Below are 14,588 nucleotides of genomic sequence, written 5' to 3' on the forward strand. Positions count from 1 at the left end.
ATGTCTACACACATACTTGTTCTGTTTTTTTAAGTGTATCTAATATACTACACACAGGAATAAGAGACATGTAATATGGTATGATGTGTGTGATTTTTTTAATTTGTTCCAAATATATTTTATTGTCCAAGGAGACAAAGGGATGGGGCACAAGTGCCATACTTATTGCCACTTAGATACTTGGATACTGAAATAGCATATATTGAGTACATAAGGGGACTGCTACGTCATGCATTTCAAGAACTTATATCCTGAGAACTAAATCTAACAATATAGCTTATCTCATTCACAAACAATCTTTGCACACTGTAGCCATTGAAGCTGGGGTCCCAGGCAGTGTATTGTGTAGTAATTCAAGACTGTGAGTTCAGATTGTTTCATAACCTGAGCCTTATCACCATCTCATTAGTAATCTAGTTAGCACCTCCTCTCCCCAAAAATCACATACAAACGACGATCAAATGGATAGCGCGTATTTTTGGCTTAAGTCACTTGGACTTCATAAACTGTTCATAAGAAACATGTCAGACAGCTATGACATCGTTGATGACTTAGTCTTATGAGATGATGAGAAACAGAGGGTCTAAAATTGCCACAGTGTTAGGCCCGAAAGTCTATTTGGGATTTAAATTGTAATTAAGGAAGTAGAGGGTAGAGAGAGAACAAGATAACAAATCTTAACATAACCTGCCTGCCAAACAAGTGCTAGTTCGTTCCTATCCGTAATCCGTCACAATCTGTGATGAACGCATAGTGTGTTCGATGAAGGAAATACAGCCCTTCAGATCTTTGTTTACTGAATACACCTTGACCAATGTTCAGTGATATAATTTATTAAGATATTGAAGCTACATGGCCGCCCATATAGTTTCGAGGAAATGTCCTAGCTACAATTCATGGTTTCGTGCTCAACAAATATATATGAATGTATATGATGTCTCATCTTGATGTACTTTAATAATGCAATTCGACAAAGAAGATGTACAGATGCCTCGACAGTATTTTTTACACATGAATGATTTGAACCTTGGCACTCAAGTAGTACAGGTAAACATGGCTATTAATGCTCATGTGTGTCAGGTTGCCCCAACCTCGCCGTCGTATATTTACACAAAACAAGTGCATAGTCTAAACTAGGCTACATATGCATTTCTTCAGCCGTTTCAATAATGCAGTGCGCTGTCACAGCATGCTGCGTAGGTCTGTACAGCACAATGTATTTTATTAGTAATTGGTCGATCCTTCATAAATCATATTTTTGCCATTCATTTCACATATGCCTCGGTAGAATTATAGTGCATAGGTGGTGATGTAGGCTGCTCAGATGCGACAGCTTTAAAATAAGATATTGACGGACTATCCCTGATTCCTGATGATAGATTATTCCATTGGCCTAATGTATCTATAATATAAGACCTTTTAAACGTAGATGTCCGTGCAAATGAAACTACAAAATCATGGCGGTTTCTGAGATTATAATTGATCTTCTGTGACACAGCTGGTGGTATAAGATCAGTTCCATATGAAGGACATTGCTTATTTATTATTTTATACATAGTTACAAGTTTGTTGACGTTTCTTCTATACGCTTATATATATGTATCCACGTCACACACACACACCTAGAACAAGTACACTTATTTGAATATTACTAATATTACATGAATGTTACTGAGCAGTCAGTTAGAGTTTATATCTTTGCGCTTAATCAGCAACATTAAGCCTTTCACGTATATTACAACTTGGCAAGTTAACTTTCCTTTCCAGAAATACCATAGAATGGTGACAGAGATGAACTTCTAGTCCAAGAGATGTGTCATTGACTAAAATCTGCTTTGTTAATTTGATTTCAAGTGATAGCCTTCACCTGGAAGGAATTTATATTTGTATTATTTAAATTTTTCTTTTCATAAATATCACTCTGAATTTTGTGTTTTGAAATAGCATGTCGCAGAAATAACTCCTGTTGGACCCTTAGACTTGCAAGAATACTCTAATCATTGGCCGAAACATGTCCCATTTGTGCTTCTTGCTTTGTCAGACCAAACCCATACTGTTGAATTTCTCAAAAGCTTTAAAAGGGTTAAAGCTATTTTTGGAAGTAAAAATGGGTTGACTGGTGACTACCACAGAAGTAGCAAATGGAGTTATGTCCGATGAAATTCTCTGTTTTGATTTGTGCCAAACGTTTCCGTGTTTTTCGGGTTTAACAAACTAAATTGCTTTTGCATGTGTTTGTTCCACCGGTGGTGCAGGATACGCTCACCTCTATGCAAACACCTGTTATCCTCACTGTTTGATAGTAGTTTATACACGTAAGTATGTATAAGTTGTATGTCATCTTAATATATCACTTGTGTAATACCTCTTTTTGGGGTGTACTACAAACATAAATCAAAGTTTCTTTTGAGCTAGCATGAATATAATAAAATACTTAGCAAGTCTATGCTTATCATTCCCTCTACTCCTACCAAAGGCTCTAATTGTGGCTAATTGTTATATATTCTTCACGAATACTGTAAATCATGAAACGTGTAACCAAATTAATGCCAGTTTAGGCCGCTGGCTAGACTAACATCTAGTTTCTGAAATGAACATATTTTACAAAAATAAAAACAATTGTTTGATTATATTAATAAAATATATAACTGCAGTAATCTAGTCTTGCCAAATATGATTGACTTGCATCGGCTGTATTGGATATATTTGTTTCAGGAACTGTATGACAGGCCTAAAATGTTACCTACGGTTTAAGTGGACTCAGCCCTTTCTTCACCCATTTGTCAGCCAGTAAGGAAAGAACACCACAAACTGTTACTATGTTTATTTACAGCACTAACAATTCAAATGACATGAGTCATATCAACAAAATTAAATCAATGTCAGCACTAAAACACGCATATCAAGTATGCAAGGTATTGATTTGATATATTTATCTCATACATGTTTGCTACCTTGAGGAAGCGTATTAGGGCCACGGTCTAAGAAAATGTATCATCTACGTAGATGAACGTAACATCGACGTCGCGATCGATGAAACTATAATCTACGTAGATGATGCTTGGCTGACTTTTAAATGCCAATTAGAGTAGGCTGGTGGCAATGTATCCGACATAATAAAATAATATGCCTTTATGTGGTTTATGTGTATTTATCATATATAATGGCTGCATTATTAAGTAAATATAATATTTAAATTCGTGTTTGGTTTGTTGTGCATGAGAATGTCTGGCAAATGATTCTCATTTAACAGTTCTCTTAACTGACCAAACAACAATGGGATTATCCTCTTCTCCATCTACTGGGAAAGAATATGCTCAGTTTCTTTTGTAACGCAAAGGTAGTAAAGATGTCATCTGCTTCAGGTGTAACAAGTAATCGTTTTGTCTGTTTGCAAATATGGACGATAGCTATATGCATTTACCAAGGGTACAAATCTACGTTTGTACATATTTATAAAACATTGATGCATGAACATTTCCGTTGGAATTAAACTAACTGAACAGAATAAGCTGTGGATAAAATGATGTTCATGAAATCACCTTCATATAATTACTTAACATTTGTTGTGTGTTCATGTAGTCTATGACACAGTATCATAAACGATCATATAGTTCATATAATTTAAGTATCTTAACAGACGACTTGCAATTGGGAAATAAGGTACGGCGATACTAATGGCAAATCTTCCCCGATCCGTCTTGTCCATGTGGAGTCCCATTTGAAGATACTAAACTTTTTATGCTCGAATGTATATTATTTCCAATTTTTAGAACTGATGCTTACTTTAATTATGATTTTACAATTGGTGACATTCTTTATTGTATATATGACACATTTAGGATTTCCTATGTTAGTTATCTTATATTTATAAACACCAGGAGATTTGTGATTAAATGAGTCTTCATTACATTTAAATTATTTTTGATACTTATATCTAAATTATTTTGATACTAATATAGCAACAAAATCATTCTAGTTTCGATATAAAAAGAATAATACCTTATATTACCATACGACAATACAATAACACGTTGCATCTACGCAATGCGGATACGATGACATGCATGAACCAAGTCAGCGAGCCTGATTATGTAAGTCGCCTCCGCACAAGCATTGGTTGTTCAAGGCCTATTCTGACAAGGATCTTCACGGGTATTTTTTTAAATAATAAGGTACAATGAATTTATGTCCAGAATAAGTGTGTATAAGTACATTGATAATATTTCCATTCACGGCAATTAAATGGGTTAGCTATAGATTGCATATGGCTCGATGGTGAGCTCTTTTACAAGTCCATATTTCAACACATGTATTTGATTTTCGTAATTACTTCACAAAAGCTACACAATGGCGACAAAAACGGTACCAGCATCACAGATACATTTGTGAACATGAGATAAATGCGATTACATGTTAAAACATGTATCTAAATAGTGCATTAGAAGGATTAAAAATATACACTTCCGACATGAGATAAATGCGATTACATGTTAAAACATGTATCTAAATAGTGCATTAGAAGGATTAAAAATATACACTTCCGACATTGTATTTTTTTCGTTTGGAGAGAGAAGTAGTGACAGTACCGGCTGGTGTCTGATGGGTGCAAACAGGCGTCGAGTCGCTGTCTCAAATGGCTCACATTTCTTAGCTCTTAAGATGACGACGGCGATTCAGACCGTGAAGTAGTTTGTCTCACATTCCCTGAACCATAATATTTTCCCTTCCGCCAAGACCTTACTGTAATGCTATACCCCCAAATGAAACAGGTTCATCAGGTTCAGGCTGAAATTTCCATCCCAGTGGGACTCCTTTCAAATTTAAATATAGTTCTAGTTTTAGTCAATCTATATTTCTTCAGACAGAATATCAATGTTCCTATCGATATAAATCAAAAGACAACTCTTTTTTTAAAATATAAATTCAAAGTGTCTATGTTAATCTAGCGGCTTGCTAAAAATATCAATTTCAACAGTTTCTCCTATTTGTTTTACAGCACTGGTGAATAGTTATATGAGCATGTCAGCGTCGATGCTACACTATCCTTTTGCGCAAAATACACATATACTGATGAATTAATGTAGTAATACTACACAAATATATGTCCAGATGTATACATCAGTTTCATCTTCTGATCTTCATTTGTGCTTTTAGCTCTTTTCCTACAGGAGATTATGGGGTGTTACATCACACTAGAAAGCCAGGTCCAAATTCAAGTCATGATTTCATGCTATGTTTTGTATGTTGGAAACCAATATCGCAATATGGCTGAATATTGCTAAACGTGGTTTTGACTCGATTGCTCTCATAATTATTCCATTTTCTTTATGCACGTTCTACAATCTTCTACGGTCACTATCTATAAGGAGGTATATCTATATTTATCCAAATGTCCATACATATATGTCCACATACATATGTATTAAGCAAGTCTTACACTCTCCCTTAAAGATGAATGCTAAGCATTTCCTCTGTATGTATTTAAATATGTAAATATCATTTTAATATCAACACTGATGCAGTGAACGTACCACAGATCTGATGCTAGAATAACATCTAATCTCTGATCTTCTTGTTTCTGGGTCTGCATGCCAGACAAACCTGATGCCTTTAAGTTGAATGACTGAGTAAAGTTCGTTGAAACACATTCTTCATATAACATTTTCTAATGATAGCCATCTTTCACACAATGTCCTGATCAAAGTGTGCTGAATTATAAAAATGTCCTTTCAAACATGCATGGGATGGGTCAGCTTTGTTAATAGTTCAAAAAAATTAGCAGGGCCTTTTATTTAGAAATGATCAAGTCATCAAATTAAAGATGAGTAAGTATAGTTGTTGAATACATTTCTGATTAACCCAACCTTGAAAAAATATTAAAAGATGAGTTGTAACTATTTATATCATTATTTCAAATTAGAATGATAGCACAGCAGGAAAGCATGGCACTTTAATACACATATCTTGTTAACCCAATAATTTTAAAGTAAGAGCAACATGTATATCGAGAGTATAGGTTTGGTACGTGCATACTCTGTTTATCAGCAATAAATGACATAAGACGATTCATACGGGCAAATACGATGTACTTCAGAACTAGTACAGATTACTTTAGGTTAGGGGAAAATGTATGTTATCCAGAACTTTGGATTTCGGCAAGCGTCGTGCTCAGGGGGTTGTTTGGTCGGCCTTAAAGGATTTGGGTACTGGCTTGGGCTTTGCGTTGGACATGTAGACGGCATTTCCAGGTTTGACGTAGCAATGACCAAAATGATGTCTGGTGCAATGCTCTATTTTGACATGTACCGCATGTTCCCGTGCCTTTTCGTGTGAACCATTGGCTTGCCTTTGCATGTGTTTGTGGCGGGTGCCACCAGTGGATCGGGATGAGCACGTCTCTTTGCGAGCGCCCAGTGTCATCATTGTTTGTTGGTGAATCATGACACATGCTCCTGGTGTTGTCGGAATCGTGCAGTTGGCTCTACTTTTGTCAAGGGTTTCTTATGATAATGTAAAGGCTTATGTCACTTTTGTTAACTGATAAAAAGAGATAATGTCAGTGTATATGTTCATGTAATTAAGAAACAGATGGCGAGTGGGAGAGTTGTTTGTTGCACGATAAACAGCGACCACGACTAGTTTATTTATTAAATGAGACATCAACATAACGTACAACCTCTTTAAGGGTGTTCAATTAGTTAAAGGTACACGCTTTAATATTATTTACCTGTTCTTAAATAATGATGACTCCCTGAATAGAACCTGAATGTTCGAATCTCCAGAAATGACGTCATGATAGAACAATGTTTTATCGTGAAATAAATAACGCTTTCTTCATCTTTGTTCTTTGCGATTTATCGCGTAGCTATTTTATATATTCAAATGGCAATTTCTAATCGCTTTATCATGACGTATCCGTGTAATAACCAGTCGTGTAGCAATATCATAGACAATATCGTTGACCTCGACGTAGAATAGCGTCATGATATAATGATTATCCTTTAGTGTGCAATATTTCTGGTTGACAAATCTATCATATGCTTACTTTTAAAAATATCGATTTAACATTTTTCTATCACTTTATCTGGTCTCTGTAAAATTTGAAAAATAATACAAATGTAATATTACAGAACCTAAATATATGTAAACCGTAATATCCTTATGTTGCTGAGTTCAGCATTAAACAACAAACAAACAGAACATAATATCTTAACAATGCCGATGCTAGGAAATAATCTCCACAATCTCCATTCCGCTTTCTCTATGTTCAATATGAAAACATTATAACCTTTTTGGGAATAATCTGAAGGAATAATAATGGCAATAATTTCATCCTAATATCATCATTATTTATGTTACTAATCCTCAACCGTAGCAGTCCTTCACACTATGTATTCAGTGAAGACGCCCATGAACATATTAACTATGTAACATACATTAATGGAAATTAGATCAAAAGTTGAAGTTATATTAGCAAATGATATCATTCGGTCAAACGTCTATCAGTCAATACTTCATTATGGAATGTGAGTCTACAGTGATATTTGCAAGGCTACTCTCACGCAGCACGCAGCAATATTCCAGCAATATGACGGTGGTCTGTAAATAATAGTGTCTGGACCAGACAATCCAGTGATTGATATCACGAGCATCGATTCACGCAATTGGGATACGATGACATGCATCAACCATGTCAGCGAGCCTGACTACCCGATCCCCTTAGTCGCTTCTTTCGACAAGCATAGTCGCATCAGTTGCTGAAGACCTATTCTAACCCGGATCTTCACAGTTCAAGTGGGATTCAACTAATATATTAAGATGAAATTAAACTGTATCATATTTGCTGTTTACATATCAAAGTTTGCCAAGTTGTTACAACATGTTTGGCAACCCTTCCCCTTGCTTAACGGCAGCCGTATTCCTCCTTGTGACGGAAAACTGCAGGGGGTGGGGGCAGTTAAGTTGATGGTACAGACAGGAGAGATCTTGTTACAATTGTGAAACCTCATTCAACAAAAGAGGAGGCGAAAGCTGAAACTGTGGGGGGTGGGGGGGGGGGGGGTGGGGGGGGGGGGGGGGGTAGGCGTAGGGAGGGGCATAGATGATGGGTTTAACAACAAGTATAAAACGTGCTAGGTAAACAAATATTTTTTACCTTTCTTCCCGTACTTATTTTTGCCTGTTTTTGTTTTGACGTGTGTTCTGTTTATTTGTACGCAAGTGGATATTTTCACGATCAATGAAAACTGAGAAAGACATGTTTTATTCATCACCTACTGCTGAGCCTTATTTATGTCATGTACGTTTTAGAGATCATCGAAGACTTTTAGCATCCTTTCGATGTGGTATTTTACCTTTACATGTTGAGACCGGCCGCTACGCCAAGCCACCTACCCCACTGTTGGATAGGACTTGTAAATATTGTCACGCCAATCCTACTAATGATCATGTAAATTATGTTGAAGATGAATGTCACTTTTTAATAGAATGTCCATTTTATGATGATTTAAGATACAACTTAGCTAAAGAAGCAACTTCTGTAGATAAAACATTTCATTATATGAGTAGTTTAGAAAAGTTTATTTTTATTATGAACGAAGAATCGCTCCAATGTATTTTAGCCAAATCAATTTACATGGTTAAAAGAAGGCAATTTCATTTTAAGCCAAGTATGTATGTATGACTTGTATGTATGTATGTATGTATGTATGTATGTATGTATGTATGTATGTATGTATGTATGTATGTATGTATGTATGTATGTATGTATGTATGTATGACGTGGTGTGTGGGCGGCGCAACGCGGTGGGGGGAGTTAAGGGGGAGCGCACTGTTTAACTAAGGACTTTCGAAGTCAGTTGCCCTGTATCCTGGCATACTGGTGCGCTCTTCACTGAAACCGCCCACGGCCGTGCTCCGCGCCTGCATCACGAGGTATGTATTTTTTATTCTGTTTCAACTGAATAGTTTTATGATTGATATGTTTTATAGTGTCTCGTAGGTCATATTTGGCCGGATGTTATATTTTACTGTTTTGTATATATCGTATTACGAAGTGTATATAACATGTGACACTTTAATAAACAATATTCTCTCTCTCTCTCTCTTTTATTGACTTACTGCTCCCGGATGTTAAATAGTACTGTTTATACAGGGGCATAGATGATGGGTTTAACAACAAGTATAAAACGTGCTAGGTAAACAAATATTTTTTACCTTTCTTACCGTACTTATTTTTGCCTGTTTTTGTTTTGACGTGTGTTCTGTTTATTTGTACGCAAGTGGATATTTTCACGATCAATCAAAACTGAGAAAGACATGTTTTATTGACTTACTGCTCCCGGATGTTAAATAGTACTGTTTATACAGATACCACCAATGTTAACATATTGCCAGTTGACCGGATGGTCATCCAGGTTACTTTGTTAATAACGTGTCATCATACCTCAGTTGTGTGGTCCAGATATAACGAGAATTTGTTATCGTGGAATCCTATCGATCAAGCTGACAAAGCACGACTCACCTTTTCCTGCGTTAATAATCCAATATATCTGTGACTGTGTAGTCCTCTGAATTCCTCTGCATTTAATGCAGTGTTCAGTGCGAAGATCGAGCAGTGATTAATGCGATGATTAAGTCGATGAATTGATTAATTACTGACAGAATTTGTGTTGAGTGCGTCGTTATACAACAAACACACAATATGTTCCACGAAACACGATAGGCCACTGAGGAGACAATAGAGCGGATAATGTACAGTGTCCACACTGCTGCAAACATATATCGATCGTTACGTTGTACTGTGCTGTCACAACATGTTCACCAGATACTACTGGCAAGGCAATAAGTGGCGTCCTCCGGGCTTCGTGAGATCTCTTGCTTGAACAACCTGCTGATGTTCAGTAACTGATCCTCTCTGCAGCACATATTCAGCGTTCCGTGAAAGGCGTCCTATCACGAATACTGAGCCTAGTGTTATGCCTATAGACATGCATGGAGTAAACGAATAAACGACGGATTCACTGACGACTTTTTGGAACGAGATGTGTGAAGCCGAAAAGAAATGGTGTAAATGCAGGACTAAGTCAGATAAACAGTTTCTGAAACACTGCTTTGTGACTTTACGTAAGAAGTTTGATAAAAGTGTACAACAGGCTAAACGTGCATATGTAAAGGAGACCGTGAACAGTCTAGATGAATTATGTACGGCTCGTGATAGTGAGTTCTGGAGACAGATAGGACGTGTAGGTGTAGGGTCGGAGAGGCACAAGACAATACCAATGGCAGTAGTTATGGAGGATGGGAATGTGGGTGTGGGCAAGGACATAATGTTGGAAAGGTGGAAAAATGTCTTTAGCGGTTTGCTAAATGGAGACAGTGACACGAAGTTAGCTTCTAGGAGAGACGGTGAGAGCGCTAATGACCATGTTCTTTTCAACGACAGCATAAGTCTATTTGAAGTAAAGACTGCTATCCATAAGGCTCATGCAGGAAAAGCAACAGGTATTGACGAAATCCCCGACGAGGTGCTGAAGTCTGATGCTATCGCTAAAACGCTCCACTATATTTTTAATAATTGTTTTAATACAGGAAAGATTCCTCAAATATGGTCGAAAGGCATAATTAGTCCCATTCCAAAGTGCTCAACCCTGGACCCTAGGGACCCCCTCTCATACAGGGGTATCACTACGTCCATTTATAAACTGTATTGTAGTATCCTTAACAGAAGACTACAACTGTGGACAGAAGCTAACGACGTACTCCACGATTCACAGAACGGATTCAGACAAAAAAGATCTACTATCGATCACGTCCAAACGCTAACAGCAATTATAGAAAACAGAAAAGTTAAAAAGAAATCTACATTTGTTGCATTCATAGGTTTTAAGAAAGCTTACGACTGTGTTAATAGAAACATTTTATGGGATAAACTTTCTCACCATGGTATTGGAGGCAAAATGTTACCTGCCTTGCAATCATTATACAAGGGCGTTAAATGCAGTGAAAATGAAGCTGATCTCAGTCTACTGTAAATGTTTTACATACTTGGTGTTGCACAAATAAGATAGAGATCAATAAGGAAAAGTCTAAAATTGTCCATTTTAGAAATCCGTCTGTCATACAGACGAAACATGTTTTTAATGTTGGAAATATGATTTAAATGACATTGCTGCTAAGTATTATTATCGTGGTCTACTGTTAACAGACCACTTAGATTTTACTGCAATGGCACGTGCAGCAGCGAAGTCTGCTATGCTAATAGGGCCTTGGGCCTGTTGATATCCAAATTTAAGACAATAGGCGGTATGCATTTCCAAACCTATTCCAAATTGTACGATAGTGTGGTGTGGTCTGTTCTTGACTACGGGGCGGCTATCTGGTGTAATTATGATGTGTCAGCAATAAATGCTGTACACTATAGAGCCATTAGATTTTATTTGGGACTCGGCAAATACGCCCCTAACGTCGCTATCAATGGGGACATGGGATGGATACCGCCTGTTGTCAGACAGTGGAAAAGTGTAGCACGACAATGGTGTCGCCTTAAGAATATGTCTAGTAAGTTAAACAAACACGTGTTTCACTGGGCTGATAGATACGCTGTAAATGGTTGTAAAAATTGGAATGGTAGGGTAAGAAAGAAGTTTACTAATATGGATTTAGGACATCTATTAAACGCTACAGGTTTTATTGATAAATTTTATGTTTGTACACAGGTGGAACAATGGTGTAAAAATGAATATGTTACCCGTTGGAGTGATATGTTAAGAAAGGAAGAGGGGCGAAATGGGCTTAATAAATTGAGAATGTATCGATGTTACAAACAAGTACAATGTATTTGGGACAGAATACTATGTTTCAAATAAGATGCCCAGAAACTATAGATCGGCACTAGCCAAGTTTAGATGTGGCGTGGCTCCTATTCGTGTGGAAACCGGTCGATACGAAGGTGTACCTGTCAACAACAGAACATGTTTTCACTGTAATGACAGCGTAGAAGACGAGGTCCATGTTTTGTTTCACTGCGTATTATATGATGATATCAGGGCAACTCTTTTTAATGAATGTATTGCTAAATCTTATAATGTTTTAGATATACCTGATATCGACAAACTTTGTTTAATTTTCAGTGACTCCAGTGGGTGTTTTATACTTGCCAAAGTCTGCTTTTTAATTCTTAATCGTAGAAAACATCTTTTATATGGATAACTTTTTACTATATCATCTTTATATCATTTATGTATAAATTCTGTGATAATTCGTCTCTCATAATTCTATTGAATGGTTCTGTACATTTTATCTATGTCAGGTTGTATAAAGCTGTTTTATGTATGTACAGGAGTGAGACGTTAATAAACTATTGTCTGTCTGTCTGCATGACGTCACACCGAGAACAGAGTCACTATGCATGGATTTTTAAGAATGTGAAGAATGCGGCCTTTGTTACAATGTCTTAGCTGAGGAATGCCAGCTATTTGGTATGTAGTCAGGGTAGATTCCTTCAGATACATAGTAGAAATGTCGTCATCAAACGGAATGTCACCCTTTCATGAAGAAATGTGGAATTCTTTAGGAATGCCAGCTATTTGGAATGTAGTCAGGGTAGATACCTTCACATACAAAGTAGAATGATCAAATGGAATTCTATTCAGCCAGCCATAAACAGAGACCAAGGATACTACATCCCTCCAGCTTACCATGATCTCATCAGTTCGCCAAAACAACACTGAACTATTATCTCCCACTGGCTTCCCATACATTCCTTCTTAGTAATCCTTGTGTTAATCCCATACCCATCAATCACTTGCATCAACCCTATCTCTTGTATAAACTTGTTTATCATAACCACCTATCAATCAGTGTACATCAACCTTATCTGTTATATAAACATCTATCTATTGTTATGTATATATATCATGCTCATACCTAGTTTGTACATCGGGATCGGGATCCAAATTATCAGCGCGGACCGACTTCTCCGACGTCCGCGCGACAAATTCGCTCATATCCATACTATAATAAACATGACCGTTTAACCAGCCACCAACCCAAGCTCAGCTCCCACGCGCACGGCCAATACTCCGTAAAATCCATAATACTACTACTAGTTTGTACGTCATTTGCTTGATAACGGTGTTAGAATCTACACCGAAACGTCGCCCAATTGTAATAAAGAAGTTGCTCAGCCATAACAATTTTGTCTTAGTTACCATTCCAACTTCTAAATGCCACTCAAAGAAGGAAAACAATAGTTTGGAGGCACCGGAACACGGCCTACAGCCCCAGGAACATTAAACCGACTGTTGCATACGGCGTGGGCTCAGTAATGGTTTGTGGGTGTATCTCTCATGATTGCATTTTGGATTTGGTCACCATAAGGAGCAACTTAACAGGAGATTAATACATCCGGGACGTTTTGCGACCAGTCGTCGTTCCTCGTTTTGACAACCACCCTCTTGCTACACGACCTCAGTACATGTATGACAATGACAGGCCTCATCGTTCGCATGCAGTCGTGGATTACATGAGAGTCAGTGCAAAAACAACTCTACCCTTGCCAGCAATGGGCCCAGAGGTAAACCCCCTTGATCATGTTTGGGATATTCTTGGGCGGCGCATACAGGCACGAGATCCTTTCTTTACAAGATTTACGCCAATTGGAAGCAGCATTGCATCAGGAGTGGAGTATCAACAGATACAACGTCTGAATATTTAGTTTAAGTACAACGAATTTAATCTATCTATACATAATCATATTACTACATGTACATTGGTATGCATTTAGTGCTCTGAAACGATGTCCAGCTACGGTTTAACATATTTTTATTTCAACTGAAAATTGGCATCAGTAACCAAGACAGCGCTCATTTGAATACCTCTCCCTACATAAAAATCAGGTAACAAAAACGGTCAAGGTGTTTACACATATTTGCACAAAAATACCTCGGTTGTCAGTTATCAAGCATGACTAGCAGTGTCCAGTTTTGATAGGCAGAATTATGGGGTTATTCGTAGTATACAGTACTACATAATGTACACAAGATAGATATTTATTATATGTGAGAGTTTGATGTATTCTTTAAGTTTAAATCTACCTGAAATTGTGATGAAAGTATGGACAGATAGAATAAATTCTTGACTTACCTCAGGTGTCCATCTACATGGAGTCTACTCAATAATCGAACTATCGTTACAGTGCAATTGGCCATTGTCAGACGTGGAATTCGAAATTAACCGCTATTAAGTACTATACTATTGGAAAGTGTAAGTGCAACGAATTTAGTCTATCTATTAGACATATTACTACATGTACACTGGCATGCATTAAGTGCCATGAAACAAATTATATAACTGTGTGGTAAACTTGATTAGATCCGCGCTTAATTGGGCCAACTAAATTTTCAGTCCCTAGTTAGCCTGTCTGTGTTTCATCTTAAAAGCAAATTCAATATCAATACATATTCACATTATTATTCAGCTTGACTTTGAATGTGTGGAATGTTTTACTACAATCCCAAAACAAGACATATCAACTGCACACACTTGCTAACATTTACCATTAAGAAGGTACTGAGAAAACAAAA

The 14,588-nt window shown here is 37.1% G+C and overlaps 1 protein-coding gene across 4 annotated transcripts in view; it reads right to left on the reverse strand.

The window, feature by feature from the left end:
- Positions 1–9,912, reverse strand: part of LOC124149689 — a 35,937-nt gene extending 26,025 nt beyond the window's left edge. For 2 of the 4 annotated variants that reach the window (XM_048398155.1, XM_046521429.2), the window contains exon 1: positions 9,527–9,912. The gene's annotated coding sequence lies outside the window, so the exon portion shown is untranslated. The remainder of the gene's footprint in view (positions 1–9,526) is intronic. The other 2 variants (XM_046521428.2, XM_046521427.2) reach the window with 1 other exon arrangement.
- Positions 9,913–14,588: the final 4,676 nt, after the last annotated feature.

The sequence above is a fragment of the Haliotis rufescens genome, unplaced genomic scaffold (assembly GCF_023055435.1).
Source record: "Haliotis rufescens isolate VD_foot unplaced genomic scaffold, xgHalRufe1.0.p SCAF_18, whole genome shotgun sequence".
NCBI lineage: Eukaryota > Metazoa > Mollusca > Gastropoda > Lepetellida > Haliotidae > Haliotis > Haliotis rufescens.